The sequence below is a fragment of the Garra rufa genome, unplaced genomic scaffold, assembly GCF_049309525.1.
Source record: "Garra rufa unplaced genomic scaffold, GarRuf1.0 hap1_unplaced_002, whole genome shotgun sequence".
Lineage (NCBI taxonomy): Eukaryota > Metazoa > Chordata > Actinopteri > Cypriniformes > Cyprinidae > Garra > Garra rufa.
In genome coordinates this window covers 6,376,684-6,395,507 of record NW_027394277.1, presented here as the reverse complement: position 1 = coordinate 6,395,507, position 18,824 = coordinate 6,376,684, and the positions used below count along the sequence as shown (strand labels likewise).

Here is an 18,824-nt window from a genome sequence, read left to right as displayed (position 1 = left end):
TTTTACGGAGGCTGATCTTTAAATAGCCCACTTTTTGGAGCAGCCCTGGCTTACGGCCATACCGCGCTGAGAGCGCCCGATCTCGTCTGATCTCGGAAGCTAAGCAGCGTCGGGCCTGCTTAGTACTTGGATGGGAGACCCCCTGGGAATACCAGGTGCTGTAAGCTTTTGTCTTTTCTTCACTATTTATATAATATGCTGGCTTTTAGAAAGACGTGTTTTACCGCTCTATTTATTACAATCATTTAAATGTATTATAGAGTTTTAAGTGTTTTACATGTTTTTTAGGCCATTTTATTACTCTTAACATTTTAAGTGAGTGTGTGTCTTTAAAAAATGGATGGTTGGCCTGCCATGTGACTAGACACATGACAGGAAGCAGGAAGTACAACTGTATAAGAGAGCAGCATGACAAACAAAGGACAGTCACCAAACTGTTGGATTGAGGAGTTGCTAATTTTAGAGCTCACCTTTCCATTCACCACCTGCAAACTTTGGATTACACTTTCTGTGGATTGTATATACACCGGTGGACACTCACATTGGACTTATCAACACACTGGGATTCTTGGACTGTTTTTAGGGTATGGACAAATGAACTGTATTCTTTTAACAGCGTTTACCTCATTTTATCGTGTTGTTTTAAAGTCTTTTATGTGAACCTTGTAAATAAACCAAATCTATTTAAACCAATCTTCTTTTATGTCTCATTCTTTTAACCACTAGTCATCTCTCACAGTTAAATCTGACCCCATTTTAGTCTTGTAACTCGGCCGATAAGGCCGATTGTTACACTTGGATGGGAGACCGCCTGGGAATACCAGGTGCTGTAAGCTTTTGCCTTTTCTTCACTATTTATATAATATGCTGGCTTTTACGGAGGCTGATCTTTAAATAGCCCACTTTTTGGAGCAGCCCTCGCTTACGGCCATACCGCGCTGAGAGCGCCCGATCTCGTCTGATCTCGGAAGCTAAGCAGCGTTGGGCCTGCTTAGTACTTGGATGGGAGACCGCCTGGGAATACCAGGTGCTGTAAGCTTTTGCCTTTTCTTCACTATTTATATAATATGCTGGCTTTTAGAAAGACGTGTTTTACCGCTCTATTTATTACAATCATTTAAATGTATTATAGAGTTTTAAGTGTTTTACATGTTTTTTAGGCCATTTTATTACTCTTAACATTTTAAGTGAGTGTGTGTCTTTAAAAAATGGATGGTTGGCCTGCCATGTGACTAGACACATGACAGAAAGCAGGAAGTACAACTGTATAAGAGAGCAGCATGACAAACAAAGGACAGTCACCAAACTGTTGGATTGAGGAGTTGGTAATTTTAGAGCTCACCTTTCCATTCACCACCTGCAAACTTTGGATTACACTTTCTGTGGATTGTATATACACCGGTGGACACTCACATTGGACTTATCAACACACTGGGATTCTTGGACTGTTTTTAGGGTATGGACAAATGAACTGTATTCTTTTAACAGCGTTTACCTCGTTTTATCGTGTTGTTTTAAAGTCTTTTATGTGAACCTTGTAAATAAACCAAATCTATTTAAACCAATCTTCTTTTATGTCTCATTCTTTTAACCACTAGTCATCTCTCACAGTTAAATCTGACCCCATTTTAGTCTTGTAACTCGGCCGATAAGGCCGATTGTTACACTTGGATAGGAGACCGCCTGGGAATACCAGGTGCTGTAAGCTTTTGCCTTTTCTTCACTATTTATATAATATGCTGGCTTTTACGGAGGCTGATCTTTAAATGGCCCACTTTTTGGAGCAACCCTCGCTTACCGCCATACCGCGCTGAGAGCGCCCGATCTCGTCTGATCTCGGAAGCTAAGCAGCGTCGGGCCTGTTTAGTACTTGGATGGGAGACCGCCTGGGAATACCAGGTGCTGTAAGCTTTTGCCTTTTCTTCACTATTTATATAATATGCTGGCTTTTACGGAGGCTGATCTTTAAATAGCCCACTTTTTGGAGCAGCCCTGGCTTACGGCCATACCGCGCTGAGAGCGCCCGATCTCGTCTGATCTCGGAAGCTAAGCAGCGTCGGGCCTGCTTAGTACTTGGATGGGAGACCGCCTGGGAATACCAGGTGCTGTAAGCTTTTGCCTTTTCTTCACTACTTATTTAAAATGCTGGCTTTTAGAAAGACGTGTTTTACCGCTCTATTTATTACAATCATTTAAATGTATTATAGAGTTTTAAGTGTTTTACATGTTTTTTAGGCCCTTTTATTACTCTTAACATTTTAAGTGAGTGTGTGTCTTTAAAAAATGGATGGTTGGCCTGCCATGTGACTAGACACATGACAGGAAGCAGGAAGTACAACTGTATAAGAGAGCAGCATGACAAACAAAGGACAGTCACCAAACTGTTGGATTGAGGAGTTGCTAATTTTAGAGCTCACCTTTCCATTCACCACCTGCAAACTTTGGATTACACTTTCTGTGGATTGTATATACACCGGTGGACACTCACATTGGACTTATCAACACACTGGGATTCTTGGACTGTTTTTAGGGTATGGACAAATGAACTGTATTCTTTTAACAGCGTTTACCTCGTTTTATCGTGTTGTTTTAAAGTCTTTTATGTGAACCTTGTAAATAAACCAAATCTATTTAAACCAATCTTCTTTTATGTCTCATTCTTTTAACCACTAGTCATCTCTCACAGTTAAATCTGACCCCATTTTAGTCTTGTAACTCGGCTGATAAGGCCGATTGTTACACTTGGATGGGAGACCGCCTGGGAATACCAGGTGCTGTAAGCTTTTGCCTTTTCTTCACTATTTATATAATATGCTGGCTTTTACGGAGGCTGATCTTTAAATAGCCCACTTTTTGGAGCAGCCCTCGCTTACGGCCATACCGCGCTGAGAGCGCCCGATCTCGTCTGATCTCGGAAGCTAAGCAGCGTCGGGCCTGCTTAGTACTTGGATGGGAGACCGCCTGGGAATACCAGGTGCTGTAAGCTTTTGCCTTTTCTTCACTATTTATATAATATGCTGGCTTTTAGAAAGACGTGTTTTACCGCTCTATTTATTACAATCATTTAAATGTATTATAGAGTTTTAAGTGTTTTACATGTTTTTTAGGCCATTTTATTACTCTTAACATTTTAAGTGAGTGTGTGTCTTTAAAAAATGGATGGTTGGCCTGCCATGTGACTAGACACATGACAGGAAGCAGGAAGTACAACTGTATAAGAGAGCAGCATGACAAACAAAGGACAGTCACCAAACTGTTGGATTGAGGAGTTGCTAATTTTAGAGCTCACCTTTCCATTCACCACCTGCAAACTTTGGATTACACTTTCTGTGGATTGTATATACACCGGTGGAAACTCACATTGGACTTATCAACACACTGGGATTCTTGGACTGTTTTTAGGGTATGGACAAATGAACTGTATTCTTTTAACAGCGTTTACCTCATTTTATCGTGTTGTTTTAAAGTCTTTTATGTGAACCTTGTAAATAAACCAAATCTATTTAAACCAATCTTCTTTTATGTCTCATTCTTTTAACCACTAGTCATCTCTCACAGTTAAATCTGACCCCATTTTAGTCTTGTAACTCGGCCGATAAGGCCGATTGTTACACTTGGATGGGAGACCGCCTGGGAATACCAGGTGCTGTAAGCTTTTGCCTTTTCTTCACTATTTATATAATATGCTGGCTTTTACGGAGGCTGATCTTTAAATAGCCCACTTTTTGGAGCAGCCCTCGCTTACGGCCATACCGCGCTGAGAGCGCCCGATCTCGTCTGATCTCGGAAGCTAAGCAGCGTCGGGCCTGCTTAGTACTTGGATGGGAGACCGCCTGGGAATACCAGGTGCTGTAAGCTTTTGCCTTTTCTTCACTATTTATATAATATGCTGGCTTTTAGAAAGACGTGTTTTACCGCTCTATTTATTACAATCATTTAAATGTATTATAGAGTTTTAAGTGTTTTACATGTTTTTTAGGCCATTTTATTACTCTTAACATTTTAAGTGAGTGTGTGTCTTTAAAAAATGGATGGTTGGCCTGCCATGTGACTAGACACATGACAGAAAGCAGGAAGTACAACTGTATAAGAGAGCAGCATTACAAACAAAGGACAGTCACCAAACTGTTGGATTGAGGAGTTGCTAATTTTAGAGCTCACCTTTCCATTCACCACCTGCAAACTTTGGATTACACTTTCTGTGGATTGTATATACACCGGTGGACACTCACATTGGACTTATCAACACACTGGGATTCTTGGACTGTTTTTAGGGTATGGACAAATGAACTGTATTCTTTTAACAGCGTTTACCTCGTTTTATCGTGTTGTTTTAAAGTCTTTTATGTGAACCTTGTAAATAAACCAAATCTATTTAAACCAATCTTCTTTTATGTCTCATTCTTTTAACCACTAGTCATCTCTCACAGTTAAATCTGACCCCATTTTAGTCTTGTAACTCGGCCGATAAGGCCGATTGTTACACTTGGATGGGAGACCGCCTGGGAATACCAGGTGCTGTAAGCTTTTGCCTTTTCTTCACTATTTATATAATATGCTGGCTTTTACGGAGGCTGATCTTTAAATGGCCCACTTTTTGGAGCAACCCTCGCTTACGGCCATACCGCGCTGAGAGCGCCCGATCTCGTCTGATCTCGGAAGCTAAGCAGCGTCGGGCCTGTTTAGTACTTGGATGGGAGACCGCCTGGGAATACCAGGTGCTGTAAGCTTTTGCCTTTTCTTCACTATTTATATAATATGCTGGCTTTTACGGAGGCTGATCTTTAAATAGCCCACTTTTTGGAGCAGCCCTGGCTTACGGCCATACCGCGCTGAGAGCGCTAGAGAGCAAACAGGAAGTGAGTTGGCAGTTTGTAGTGTGCAGTAGGTGAGATAGGCTCACCATTTTTCTGGGTGTTTTTTCACATTTATTTTGTTTGTTTTTTAGTTAGAAAAAGTTTTTTTTTGAGGAAGGTTTTTTTTAACCCCAAACAGGTCTTTCTGTTTGGGGTTTGAGACAACCAAAATATGGATTTAATGGACAAAGAACACGGACTGGTAAAACAACATGAGATGGGAAATGCGGAACCAGGATTTGTTGCAGACATAACTGAAAGGAATATAAATGAAAGACATGGAGAAAACAATAATGAAACGTGGGCGACGGTGGTTTCAAGGAGGAAACAAGAAAGAAAAACAACTGGACAAGAACGGAAAGGAGATCTACAATCAACTGAAGGTATTGGAATTGAGAAAGAAGTTGGAGAAAAAAGAAATGTTTTATCTCAACGACAACATATGATACAGAAATTAAGCAAACAAACAAGGTATCAGAGGGAATACAAGAAAGAAGCAACATTAACAATGACTGTTAAAGATATAGAAAATATAACAATAATAATGATAATTAAAGCAGTTGAAGAGAAAGTTGGAATGGGAAAATTGATCGGACTGAGAAGAAAAAATAATTATGATTTTGAAATGACTATGGAAAGTGAGATGGACTGTGATTTGCTGTTGAATGGAATAATGATAAACGGACAAGAATGTGAGATAAGGAAATTGTGTGCAACAGAAAGAATGGTGTCTTTCTTGAGTCTGCCCAGCTATATAGAAGATGAGGAAATCAGTCAAAAACTAATCAATTGGGGTGTAACTCCCATTCTACCACTAAGAAGAAGATATCATCCCGGGACAACGGTGGCAGACGGAACACGATTTTTGAGGGTAAAGTTTCCACAAGAGGTGACGTCTTTACCATACAACACAAGCTTCAGGACTGAAGAAGGAGTGCAGTACTTCAGAGTGATTCACGATAATCAAGTGAAGACATGCAGGATCTGTGTAAGTCCGGAGCATGAAAAAAAGGACTGCCCACAATTCACATGCAGAAATTGTCTTGAGCAGGGGCATTATGCGCGAGACTGTAAAGTCCCGCGGTGCCAAGGCTGCCAAAAGACAATGTTAAGATGCAGATGCGAGATAGAAGACGAGGAAAATGAAGATCCAGGAATGGAAATACAAGAGGTAATGGGAGTTACAACAATTGAGAGGTTAAATGACTCACAAAGGCAGACGCAAGGAGAGGACGAGAAACAAGATGACGAGGAAGAGGAGAACAACAACATAGATGAGAATAAAGAAAAGAAGGAAGATGAAGAACAAGGAATGGAGATGGGAGGAGGAGCGAACAAAGAGGATATAAATTTGATTAAAGAAGGATTTTCTAAGGAACAGGACGATGTGGACACTAATGAACTGGACTACGAAAAAGGACAAGAAAAAGAAAAAGCTGAGGATAAGGGAATAAAGACACTGACTGAGGTAAGAGGAGCAGACAATGGGGGGGAAATTCGTGGAATGGAAAACAAAGGAAAAGAAAGACTGAATAGATGTGTAAAAACAAGAAAAGATGGCTTAGACATTCAACAGGTTCTTAAAAGGCAGAAGATAAGAAGAGAAGAGCAAAAGGAAAGACTGGAGAGGAGGAAAGCTGAAATGGGTGAAGTAAAAAATACTTTTTTGAAAGACAATGAAACGGATTGAATGGTGGGTTTTGGTTTTTCCAATCTTTTCTTTAATGAGCTCTATATCAATTGTATCGCTGAATGCTAGAGGATTATCCAAATGTCAAAAGTTTGAAAGATTAATGTGTCTGACCAAAAAATGTGATGTGCTATGTTTACAAGAAACGAAATGGGAAGATAAAATAAGTGATGAAATTAGAAAATTATGGAACGGAGAAATATATAGTAACTGTGATATGGAAAGGAAGAGAGGGGTAGCTATTTTAATAAGAAAATGAGTATTTGAAGAAGTAAATATAGATTATAAAGACACAAAGGGAAGAATAATAATTGTTAAATTTGTGTGTAATGGAAAAGAAATGAAAGTGTGTAATATACATGCACCAAATGATGAAAGAGATAAATTTAATTTTTACAGGGATATGAATGAGTTAATAGAAAAACATGACAACATTATGGTGTTAGGTGATTTTAACACTGTAATACAGAGAATTGATGTAGATGATTCAATGGGATTTAGAAGAGATAGAGGGAGGAATGAACTACATAACATAATGGAGAAATATAATATGGTGGATGTGTGGAGAGAGAGGAATGGTATGAAAAGAGAATATTCAAGAAGACAAATTGTTGACAGAGTTCTAAAGCAAAGTAGAATAGACTTATTTTTATGTAATAAAAAGGAAGCATATTATGTCACTAAGGCGTCTTACAAAAATTATAGTGAGAGTGATCATGATTTTTTATGGATATTGATGAATTTTAATGAGGCTGATAAAGGACCAGGGGTGTGGATATTAAATGCAGAACTTCTAAAAAATGAAATATACAGAATGGAAATAGAAAGTATAATAATTAATAGTGTAAATGAGGAAATGTATGAAATGGAAAAAGGGTTTTGGTGGGACATTCTAAAAAAAAGAATAAAAAAATTCTCAATGGAATATTCAAAAAAATGGCAAAAAGTCAAAAAGATGAAAGAAAATAAGATCAAAAAAGAGTGGGATGAAGAAATGAGGAAAGTAAATGAGCATGATGAAAATATTGATAAGATAATAGAATTACAGGAAGAATTAAAGAAAATAGAAGAAGAGAAGTGTAAAGGAGCAATAATAAGAAGTAGGGCGAAAGACATTGTAGAAGGAGAAAGAAGTACAAAATATTTTTATGAATTAGAAAAAACAAGACAGAGAGCAGATATAATAAAAAGTATTAAAACAGAAGATGCGAGGATTGTAGAAGATAAAACAGGAATTTTGGAAGAAGTCAGAGAATTCTATAAGCATTTATTTACCAAAAATGAGATAGTTTTAGAAGATGAGGAATTTGTATTAAGTAAAATACAGGTTAAAGTTAATGAGGGAGACAAAGAAATGTGTGAGAGTGAGATTACGGAATTAGAAATAGGAATTGCAATTGATCAACTGAAAAATGGTAAAAGTCCAGGAATAGATGGATTAACAGCTGAATTTTATAAGGTTTTTAAAGATGTGTTATGTCCAATTTTAAATGAAATATTTATAGATAATTTTAAAAAAGGGAATTTAACGAATAGTATGAAGAAAGGTATGGTGAAAATAATTTACAAGAAAAAAGGTGATAAGAGAGACCTGAAAAACTACAGACCACTAAGCATGTTGAATACAGATTATAAAATATTAGCCAAAATTTTAGCCAATCGATTGAAAATAGTAGTACCAAATATAATTACTACAAATCAAGCATATGCTGTTCTAAAAAGAGATATTACTGATGTCATTAACAATATAAGAGATATGATATGGTACATGAAGGAGGAGAAAGAAACAGGATATATAATAAGTGTGGATTTAGAAAAGGCTTTTGATAGAGTTGAACACAAATACTTGATACATGTGATGGAGAGATTTGGTTTTGGGGAGAATTTTTTAAAATGGATAAAATGTTTATATACAGATATAAGTAGTTGTGTAAAAGTGAATGGTTTTTTAACTAAAGATTTTAAAATAACGAGATCAATCAGACAAGGTTGTCCTATGTCAGCATTATTATACACTTTAGTATCTGAAGCTTTAGGACTGGCAGTAGACCAGGAAAAGAACATAAAAGGAATACGCATAAAAGGAGAAGAATCAGAACAAAAAATATTTCAATATGCAGATGACACGACATTGTTTGTAAAAGATATTAAAAGTATGGATAAAGCAATGGAAGTTTTAGAAAGATATTGTAAAGGAACAGGGGCAAAAGTTAATAAAGAAAAAACTACATACATGAAAATTGGATTACCGAATGATCTGCTGAATAAAATGCAATTTAAGGAAGAAAAGAAGAGTATGAAAATTTTAGGTATAAGGGTTGGAGAAAATGAAAATGAAATAAGAGAAGTGGTATGGGAGGAGGTTTTAAAAGGAATGGAGAAGAGATTAAATTTCTGGAAATTAAGAGGATTATTTTTAAAAGGGAAGGTTTTAGTTATTAATTCTTTGTTTTTATCAAAAATGTGGTATGTATTGGGTTCTGTGAGTTTGCCTATATGGGTGTATAAAAAAATCAAATCTATTGTTTTAAACTTTTTATGGGAGGGGAAACCATCGAAAATTGCTTATGACACTCTAATTGGAAAGGTGGAGGAAGGAGGGTTGGGACTAATAGATCCATTAATAAGAATGAAAAGTATAAGAATAAAAACTGTTAATAAATACTGGAAACATGGGAAATATGCGTGGAAGGGTGTAATGAACTATTTTTTAAATAAATGTGGAAAAATGGGAGATGATGTTTTATGGATGAAGCTAAAAGAAAACATGATGAACGGAATACCAGAGTTTTATAAAGAGGTTGTAAAAGCATGGGGTGATTTTAGAAAGCATGTTGTTTGTACGTCTTTTACCAGGGAAGAGATTTTAAGACAACCATTGTTTTTAAATAATCAAATTAAAAAGGGAAATGATACCATTTTTTATAAAAAATGGTTTTATGCGGGGATAAAGCAAATAAAAGATATTTTGTATGAAGTGATACCTGGTTTTGTACCGGTGCAAGTAATAAGAGACGCAATTGTAGAAAATTATGACAATGAAACTAAAACAGTCTTAGAAAAACAATACAAACAAATGAAAGAAGTAATACCGGAAGAATGGATAAATATTATAGAAGGTACAGAAGAAACAAAAGGTAATGATGGAATGATGATTGATTTTAAAAGTAATGACAAACAGCATGCTTTTAAAGATGGTATTTTAAAGATGTTTTATTCTTGTTTATGTGAAGATGTTTTTATCACACCAAAAGCAGAAGGATATTGGCAAAGATTGTACCCAAGTATGGAAACTAAGAAAATATGGAAAAATCTAAGAGCTTGGTGGAAAAGTCCAATTTTAGAAAACTTTGATTATATTTTAAGACATAATTGTTTATTAAGTGAAATGAGACTGTGTAAATTTGGAATGGCAAGTGATGCAATATGCAAGGTATGTAATAGGGAAGATGAAGGATTGATACATATTTTTTTTAAATGCACAGGGTTAAAATGTTTTATAAAAAAATTAAAAGAAATGACAAGTAAATTGGGAGTAGAACAAAGATGTATTGATGAAGAATGGGAAACAATGTTTTTATTTGGTTCTAAAGGTAATTTTAAGAATGTGTGTTTTTTAAATTTGATATTAACCATTGCTAGATTTGTAATTTGGAGCAGAAGAAATTTTGTCAAACAAAAGAAAACAAAAATACCTGTGTGCAAACTTTTTAAGGTGAAGATGTGTTTTATTTTAAATGTTTTGTTTGATTACTGTAATATGAATGAAGAGAAAGATGTTTTTGTCAAAATTTTTGTAAATGATAACCCATTTATTGAAATGACATGGTTTCGATTTAATGTATTGTTGCCAGAATGTGATTCAGACTGTTTTTAAAATGTATTAACATGTTTTAAATAAATAAATAAATTAAAAAAAAAAAAAAAAAAAAAAAGAGCGCCCGATCTCGTCTGATCTCGGAAGCTAAGCAGCGTCGGGCCTGGTTAGTACTTGGATGGGAGACCGCCTGGGAATACCAGGTGCTGTAAGCTTTTGCCTTTTCTTCACTATTTATATAATATGCTGGCTTTTACGGAGGCTGATCTTTAAATAGCCCACTTTTTGGAGCAGCCCTCGCTTATGGCCATACCGCGCTGAGAGCGCCCGATCTCATCTGATCTCGGAAGCTAAGCAGCGTCGGGCCTGGTTAGTACTTGGATGGGAGACCGCCTGGGAATACCAGGTGCAGTAAGCTTTTGCCTTTTCTTCACTATTTATATAATATGCTGGCTTTTAGAAAGACGTGTTTTACCGCTCTATTTATTACAATCATTTAAATGTATTATAGAGTTTTAAGTGTTTTACATGTTTTTTAGGCCATTTTATTACTCTTAACATTTTAAGTGAGTGTGTGTCTTTAAAAAATGGATGGTTGGCCTGCCATGTGACTAGACACATGACAGGAAGCAGGAAGTACAACTGTATAAGAGAGCAGCATGACAAACAAAGGACAGTCACCAAACTGTTGGATTGAGGAGTTGCTAATTTTAGAGCTCACCTTTCCATTCACCACCTGCAAACTTTGGATTACACTTTCTGTGGATTGTATATACACCGGTGGACACTCACATTGGACTTATCAACACACTGGGATTCTTGGACTGTTTTTAGGGTATGGACAAATGAACTGTATTCTTTTAACAGCGTTTACCTCATTTTAACGTGTTGTTTTAAAGTCTTTTATGTGAACCTTGTAAATAAACCAAATCTATTTAAACCAATCTTCTTTTATGTCTCATTCTTTTAACCACTAGTCATCTCTCACAGTTAAATCTGACCCCATTTTAGTCTTGTAACTCGGCCGATAAGGCCGATTGTTACACTTGGATGGGAGACCGCCTGGGAATACCAGGTGCTGTAAGCTTTTGCCTTTTCTTCACTATTTATATAATATGCTGGCTTTTACGGAGGCTGATCTTTAAATAGCCCACTTTTTGGAGCAGCCCTCGCTTACGGCCATACTCACATTGGACTTATCAACACACTGGGATTCTTGGACTGTTTTTAGGGTATGGACAAATGAACTGTATTCTTTTAACAGCGTTTACCTCATTTTATCGTGTTGTTTTAAAGTCTTTTATGTGAACCTTGTAAATAAACCAAATCTATTTAAACCAATCTTCTTTTATGTCTCATTCTTTTAACCACTAGTCATCTCTCACAGTTAAATCTGACCCCATTTTAGTCTTGTAACTCGGCCGATAAGGCCGATTGTTACACTTGGATGGGAGACCACCTGGGAATACCAGGTGCTGTAAGCTTTTGCCTTTTCTTCACTATTTATATAATATGCTGGCTTTTAGAAAGACGTGTTTTACCGCTCTATTTATTACAATCATTTAAATGTATTATAGAGTTTTAAGTGTTTTACATGTTTTTTAGGCCATTTTATTACTCTTAACATTTTAAGTGTATGTGTCTTTAATAAATGGATGGTTGGCCTGTCATGTGACTAGACACATGACAGGAAGCAGGAAGTACAACTGTATAAGAGAGCAGCATGACAAACAAAGGACAGTCACCAAACTGTTGGATTGAGGAGTTGCTAATTTTAGAGCTCACCTTTCCATTCACCACCTGCAAACTTTGGATTACACTTTCTGTGGATTGTATATACACTGGTGGACACTCACATTGGACTTATCAACACACTGGGGTTCTTGGACTGGGAATACCAGGTGCTGTAAGCTTTTGCCTTTTCTTCACTATTTATATAATATGCTGGCTTTTACGGAGGCTGATCTTTAAATAGCCCACTTTTTGGAGCAGCTCTCGCTTATGGCCATACCGCGCTGAGAGCGCCCGATCTCGTCTGATCTCGGAAGCTAAGCAGCGTCGGGCCTGGTTAGTACTTGGATGGGAGACCGCCTGGGAATACCAGGTGCTGTAAGCTTTTGCCTTTTCTTCACTATTTATATAATATGCTGGCTTTTAGAAAGACGTGTTTTACCGCTCTATTTATTACAATCATTTACATGTATTATAGAGTTTTAAGTGTTTTACATGTTTTTTAGGCCATTTTATTACTCTTAACATTTTAAGTGTATGTGTCTTTAATAAATGGATGGTTGGCCTGTCATGTGACTAGACACATGACAGGAAGCAGGAAGTACAACTGTATAAGAGAGCAGCATGACAAACAAAGGACAGTCACCAAACTGTTGGATTGAGGAGTTGCTAATTTTAGAGCTCACCTTTCCATTCACCACCTGCAAACTTTGGATTACACTTTCTGTGGATTGTATATACACTGGTGGACACTCACATTGGACTTATCAACACACTGGGGTTCTTGGACTGTTTTTAGGGTATGGACAAATGAACTGTATTCTTTTAACAGAGTTTACCTGTTTTTAGGGTATGGACAAATGAACTGTATTCTTTTAACAGAGTTTACCTAGTTTTATCGTGTTGTTTTAAAGTCTTTTATGTGAACCTTGTAAATACACCAAATCTATTTAAACCAATTTTCTTTTATGTCTCATTCTTTTAACCACTAGTCATCTCTCACAGTTAAATCGGACCCCATTTTAGTCTTGTAACTCGGCTGATAAGGCCGATTGTTACACTTTTATGGGAGACCGCCTGGGAATACCAGGTGCTGTAAGCTTTTGCCTTTTCTTCACTATTTATATAATATGCTGGCTTTTACGGAGGCTGATCTTTAAATAGCCCACTTTTTGAAGCAGCCCTAGCTTATGGCAATACCGCGCTGAGAGCGCCCGATCTCGTCTGATCTCGGAAGCTAAGCAGCGTCGGGCCTGGTTAGTACTTGGATGGGAGACCGCCTGGGAATACCAGGTGCTGTAAGCTTTTGCCTTTTCTTCACTATTTATATAATATGCTGGCTTTTACGGAGGCTGATCTTTAAATAGCCCACTTTTTGGAGCAGCCCTCGCTTATGGCCATACCGCGCTGAGAGCGCCCGATCTCATCTGATCTCGGAAGCTAAGCAGCGTCGGGCCTGGTTAGTACTTGGATGGGAGACCGCCTGGGAATACCAGGTGCTGTAAGCTTTTGCCTTTTCTTCACTATTTATATAATATGCTGGCTTTTAGAAAGACGTGTTTTACCGCTCTATTTATTACAATCATTTACATGTATTATAGAGTTTTAAGTGTTTTACATGTTTTTTAGGCCATTTTATTACTCTTAACATTTTAAGTGTATGTGTCTTTAATAAATGGATGGTTGGCCTGTCATGTGACTAGACACATGACAGGAAGCAGGAAGTACAACTGTATAAGAGAGCAGCATGACAAACAAAGGACAGTCACCAAACTGTTGGATTGAGGAGTTGCTAATTTTAGAGCTCACCTTTCCATTCACCACCTGCAAACTTTGGATTACACTTTCTGTGGATTGTATATACACTGGTGGACACTCACATTGGACTTATCAACACACTGGGGTTCTTGGACTGTTTTTAGGGTATGGACAAATGAACTGTATTCTTTTAACAGAGTTTACCTGTTTTTAGGGTATGGACAAATGAACTGTATTCTTTTAACAGAGTTTACCTAGTTTTATCGTGTTGTTTTAAAGTCTTTTATGTGAACCTTGTAAATACACCAAATCTATTTAAACCAATTTTCTTTTATGTCTCATTCTTTTAACCACTAGTCATCTCTCACAGTTAAATCGGACCCCATTTTAGTCTTGTAACTCGGCTGATAAGGCCGATTGTTACACTTTTATGGGAGACCGCCTGGGAATACCAGGTGCTGTAAGCTTTTGCCTTTTCTTCACTATTTATATAATATGCTGGCTTTTACGGAGGCTGATCTTTAAATAGCCCACTTTTTGGAGCAGCCCTCGCTTACGGCCATACCGCGCTGAGAGCGCCCGATCTCGTCTGATCTCGGAAGCTAAGCAGCGTCGGGCCTGCTTAGTACTTGGGTGGGAGACCGCCTGGGAATACCAGGTGCTGTAAGCTTTTGCCTTTTCTTCACTATTTATTTAATATGCTGGCTTTTAGAAAGACGTGTTTTACCGCTCTATTTATTACAATCATTTAAATGTATTATAGAGTTTTAAGTGTTTTACATGTTTTTTAGGCCCTTTTATTACTCTTAACATTTTAAGTGAGTGTGTGTCTTTAAAAAATGGATGGTTGGCCTGCCATGTGACTAGACACATGACAGGAAGCAGGAAGTACAACTGTATAAGAGAGCAGCATGACATACAAAGGACAGTCACCAAACTGTTGGATTGAGGAGTTGCTAATTTTAGAGCTCACCTTTCCATTCACCACCTGCAAACTTTGGATTACACTTTCTGTGGATTGTATATACACCGGTGGACACTCACATTGGACTTATCAACAAACTGGGATTCTTGGACTGTTTTTAGGGTATGGACAAATGAACTGTATTCTTTTAACAGCGTTTACCTCGTTTTATCGTGTTGTTTTAAAGTCTTTTATGTGAACCTTGTAAATAAACCAAATCTATTTAAACCAATCTTCTTTTATGTCTCATTCTTTTAACCACTAGTCATCTCTCACAGTTAAATCTGACCCCATTTTAGTCTTGTAACTCGGCCGATAAGGCCGATTGTTACACTTGGATGGGAGACCGCCTGGGAATACCAGGTGCTGTAAGCTTTTGCCTTTTCTTCACTATTTATATAATATGCTGGCTTTTAGAAAGACGTGTTTTACCGCTCTATTTATTACAATCATTTAAATGTATTATAGAGTTTTAAGTGTTTTACATGTTTTTTAGGCCATTTTATTACTCTTAACATTTTAAGTGAGTGTGTGTCTTTAAAAAATGGATGGTTGGCCTGCCATGTGACTAGACACATGACAGGAAGCAGGAAGTACAACTGTATAAGAGAGCAGCATGACAAACAAAGGACAGTCACCAAACTGTTGGATTGAGGAGTTGCTAATTTTAGAGCTCACCTTTCCATTCACCACCTGCAAACTTTGGATTACACTTTCTGTGGATTGTATATACACCGGTGGACACTCACATTGGACTTATCAACACACTGGGATTCTTGGACTGTTTTTAGGGTATGGACAAATGAACTGTATTCTTTTAACAGCGTTTACCTCATTTTAACGTGTTGTTTTAAAGTCTTTTATGTGAACCTTGTAAATAAACCAAATCTATTTAAACCAATCTTCTTTTATGTCTCATTCTTTTAACCACTAGTCATCTCTCACAGTTAAATCTGACCCCATTTTAGTCTTGTAACTCGGCCGATAAGGCCGATTGTTACACTTGGATGGGAGACCGCCTGGGAATACCAGGTGCTGTAAGCTTTTGCCTTTTCATCACTATTTATATAATATGCTGGCTTTTACGGAGGCTGATCTTTAAATAGCCCACTTTTTGGAGCAGCCCTCGCTTACGGCCATACTCACATTGGACTTATCAACACACTGGGATTCTTGGACTGTTTTTAGGGTATGGACAAATGAACTGTATTCTTTTAACAGCGTTTACCTCATTTTATCGTGTTGTTTTAAAGTCTTTTATGTGAACCTTGTAAATAAACCAAATCTATTTAAACCAATCTTCTTTTATGTCTCATTCTTTTAACCACTAGTCATCTCTCACAGTTAAATCTGACCCCATTTTAGTCTTGTAACTCGGCCGATAAGGCCGATTGTTACACTTGGATGGGAGACCGCCTGGGAATACCAGGTGCTGTAAGCTTTTGCCTTTTCTTCACTATTTATATAATATGCTGGCTTTTACGGAGGCTGATCTTTAAATAGCCCACTTTTTGAAGCAGCCCTAGCTTATGGCCATACCACCCTGAGGGCGCTAGAGAGCCAGCAGGTAGTGCTAGGTTTGCAGTGCAGAGATACTCTCTGAATCCATTTGTTTGACAATCTCTTTTCTGAAATACTTAATTTTCTTTTTGATTTTGGACTTTGGGAATTCGTTGTTGGAAAGTCAGAGTTAACCCTGATCACTTCCCCCAACAGCTTAGGCTGTGTGGGGGACTTTTTGGACTCTTCCTGGTTGAAGCATGCTGCAGATGCACATCATGGCTGCAGACAAAGAAACAGTGCAAACAACAATGATAAAAGGTAGCAATGGGAAGAATGAAGAGGACGATCAAAGAAGTGGAAAAGACAACCAAGTAGTGATTCAAAAGCAGCAGAAAACAAACAAAGTCACAGGAGATCTGCAGAGAGAAAGAGAAGAAAACAACCAAGGAGTGCAAGGAGGAACAAAAGGAAAATATAGCAAAGACCTGACATTGGAGGTGGAAGTGGAGGGAACAGAAAAGATTTCCATGATGGATTTGCTGAGGGGAGTAAAGAAGGAGTGTGGAGAGGTGATCGGCTGCAGAGTGAGAGGTGAAAGGATGTATGAACTCACAATGAAGGATGAAGAGGCAAAGCATAAACTAATGGATGGCGTGAGAGTACAAGGAGTGATGGTGCATGCAAGGGAAGTTATGAATAATGACATGGTGGTGTCTTTTATAAACTTGCCAGTATACTTAGAGGATGAGAAGATACTCTTCAAACTACAAGAGTGGGGAGTACGACCACTCTCACCAATAAAACGTCGGTTATGGCCTGGAACGGATATAGCTGATGGAACCCGGTTCTTAAAGGTTCGTTTTACGGAACAGGTATGTTCACTTCCATACTCCACAAAGTTTGAGACTCTGAGAGGCACCGAATATTTTCGCGTCATCCATGATAGACAAGTACGTGTTTGCAGACTTTGTATCAAGCCAGGGCACATATTCAGAGAGTGCCCTGAATTAAAGTGCTTCAAATGTGGTGGAGGAGGACATTATGCAAGAGATTGTGAAGAATGGATGCGATTAGAGAGAGAGCGAGTAGTTGGACAAGAAGATGATGAAAGGAGGTACAGTGATCTGACAGAGGAACAAGAGGTGGAAGTGGCTGGTGTTGTGAGCGGGGGAGGTAAAGATGGAGCTGAGGCTGGTGAAAAAAGAAGCAAAATGGAGCGGCGAGACAGAATTGGGAGCAAGGGTGAAAAGGATGGCGAGGAGGAGGAGATGGAACAGTCGGAACAGAGCGAGGAAGACAAAGGTGAAAGTAAAGTGAAAGGAAAAGGTAAAGAGGATGAAAAGAAAGAGATGGAACAGGAACTGAAAGAAAGTAAAGGTGAAGAAAATAGGAATGGGGGACAAAAAGATGGACTGAAAGCAAAGATTAAAAGACTCAGTGCAAAGAGGAAGTCTGAGACGGACGGAGAACAGAGTGAACAGATCAAGGAACCACGGGCAGGTATTTGATGCCTTATTTAATTATATGTGGTTTTGTTTTTCAATTTTATTTAGTTTTCTTTAGCTACTCTCATGGCCACTGTAACTTCAATAAATATAAATGGGTTAAGGAATAAAAGCAAGATGAAAGAGTTATTATTTACATATAGGAGTGATATAATTTGTATACAGGAGACAAATTGGGAAGAGGATAAAGTGAGAGAGATGAGAGAGGAGTGGAGAGGGGATATTTATTATAATAATGGAGCAAAAAATGCAAGAGGTGTGGCAGTACTTTTTAAAAAAGATAGTGTCAAAGGTATAAGGGAGGTATATAAAGATCAGAGGGGAAGGATCTTGGTAGTTGAATTTACATATAGAGATATAGATTTTAGATTAATAAATATATACGTTCCGAATATAGAAGTAGATAGGAGGGAAATATTGGAAGAATTAAAAGAATTAGTTGTGGGGAAATGTATTGTAGTGGGGGATTTTAATATAAAATGTAGCAGATTAGATGTGGGCAAGGGCGTAAAATTTAGATGGGAGAAATCTAGGGGAATGTTGATGGAGATAATGAGAGAGAAGGGGTTAATAGATGTGTGGAGGTATGAAAATCCAGAAAAAAGAGAATTTACTAGGAGGCAATTAAAAGAAGGTATATTAAAACAGAGTAGAATAGATTTAGTGTTAGTTAAGGAGGAAATCATTAGATACATAGATGGGACAAGGCATCAAGGAAATAGTTTAAGTGATCATGATGGTGTTAGGTTCAGAATTAAGATAGGGAGTGAGGAGGTAGGAGGAGGGATGTGGATATTGAATGCAGGATACATTGGAGAGGAAGAATATGAGATACAGATGAAGGATCTAATAAATAGAGAAAATGAGAAGATAGATGAGTATAAAAGAGAGGGAGGATTAGATGACAGAATAGGGGAAAGATGGGAGAAAATGAAAGACCAGATTAAGTTCATCAGTATAAAATATAGTAAGAAAAGATGGGAAAAGATGAAGAAGGAAG

At 37.6% G+C, this 18,824-nt stretch overlaps 12 non-coding genes across 12 annotated transcripts; all 12 read left to right on the top strand.

Moving 5' to 3' along the window:
• The first annotated feature begins 48 nt into the window (after positions 1–48).
• Positions 49–167, top strand: LOC141306471 (5S ribosomal RNA). The gene has a single exon (XR_012345429.1). It is a non-coding gene; the product is annotated as a 5S ribosomal RNA (ribosomal RNA).
• A 753-nt stretch (positions 168–920) lies between these two features.
• Positions 921–1,039, top strand: LOC141305491 (5S ribosomal RNA). The gene has a single exon (XR_012344456.1). It is a non-coding gene; the product is annotated as a 5S ribosomal RNA (ribosomal RNA).
• A 753-nt stretch (positions 1,040–1,792) lies between these two features.
• LOC141307214 (5S ribosomal RNA) lies at positions 1,793–1,911 on the top strand. The gene has a single exon (XR_012346169.1). It is a non-coding gene; the product is annotated as a 5S ribosomal RNA (ribosomal RNA).
• Positions 1,912–1,995: 84 nt separating this feature from the next.
• LOC141305672 (5S ribosomal RNA) lies at positions 1,996–2,114 on the top strand. Its single transcript, XR_012344635.1, has one exon. It is a non-coding gene; the product is annotated as a 5S ribosomal RNA (ribosomal RNA).
• A 753-nt stretch (positions 2,115–2,867) lies between these two features.
• On the top strand, positions 2,868–2,986 carry LOC141305671 (5S ribosomal RNA). Its single transcript, XR_012344634.1, has one exon. It is a non-coding gene; the product is annotated as a 5S ribosomal RNA (ribosomal RNA).
• Positions 2,987–3,739: 753 nt separating this feature from the next.
• Positions 3,740–3,858, top strand: LOC141305670 (5S ribosomal RNA). Its single transcript, XR_012344633.1, has one exon. It is a non-coding gene; the product is annotated as a 5S ribosomal RNA (ribosomal RNA).
• Positions 3,859–4,611: 753 nt separating this feature from the next.
• On the top strand, positions 4,612–4,730 carry LOC141305462 (5S ribosomal RNA). Its single transcript, XR_012344427.1, has one exon. It is a non-coding gene; the product is annotated as a 5S ribosomal RNA (ribosomal RNA).
• A 5,932-nt stretch (positions 4,731–10,662) lies between these two features.
• On the top strand, positions 10,663–10,781 carry LOC141306588 (5S ribosomal RNA). The gene has a single exon (XR_012345546.1). It is a non-coding gene; the product is annotated as a 5S ribosomal RNA (ribosomal RNA).
• Positions 10,782–12,360: 1,579 nt separating this feature from the next.
• On the top strand, positions 12,361–12,479 carry LOC141307767 (5S ribosomal RNA). Its single transcript, XR_012346694.1, has one exon. It is a non-coding gene; the product is annotated as a 5S ribosomal RNA (ribosomal RNA).
• An 801-nt stretch (positions 12,480–13,280) lies between these two features.
• On the top strand, positions 13,281–13,399 carry LOC141305634 (5S ribosomal RNA). Its single transcript, XR_012344599.1, has one exon. It is a non-coding gene; the product is annotated as a 5S ribosomal RNA (ribosomal RNA).
• An 84-nt stretch (positions 13,400–13,483) lies between these two features.
• On the top strand, positions 13,484–13,602 carry LOC141308036 (5S ribosomal RNA). The gene has a single exon (XR_012346960.1). It is a non-coding gene; the product is annotated as a 5S ribosomal RNA (ribosomal RNA).
• An 801-nt stretch (positions 13,603–14,403) lies between these two features.
• LOC141306602 (5S ribosomal RNA) lies at positions 14,404–14,522 on the top strand. The gene has a single exon (XR_012345560.1). It is a non-coding gene; the product is annotated as a 5S ribosomal RNA (ribosomal RNA).
• The last annotated feature ends 4,302 nt before the right edge of the window (positions 14,523–18,824 follow it).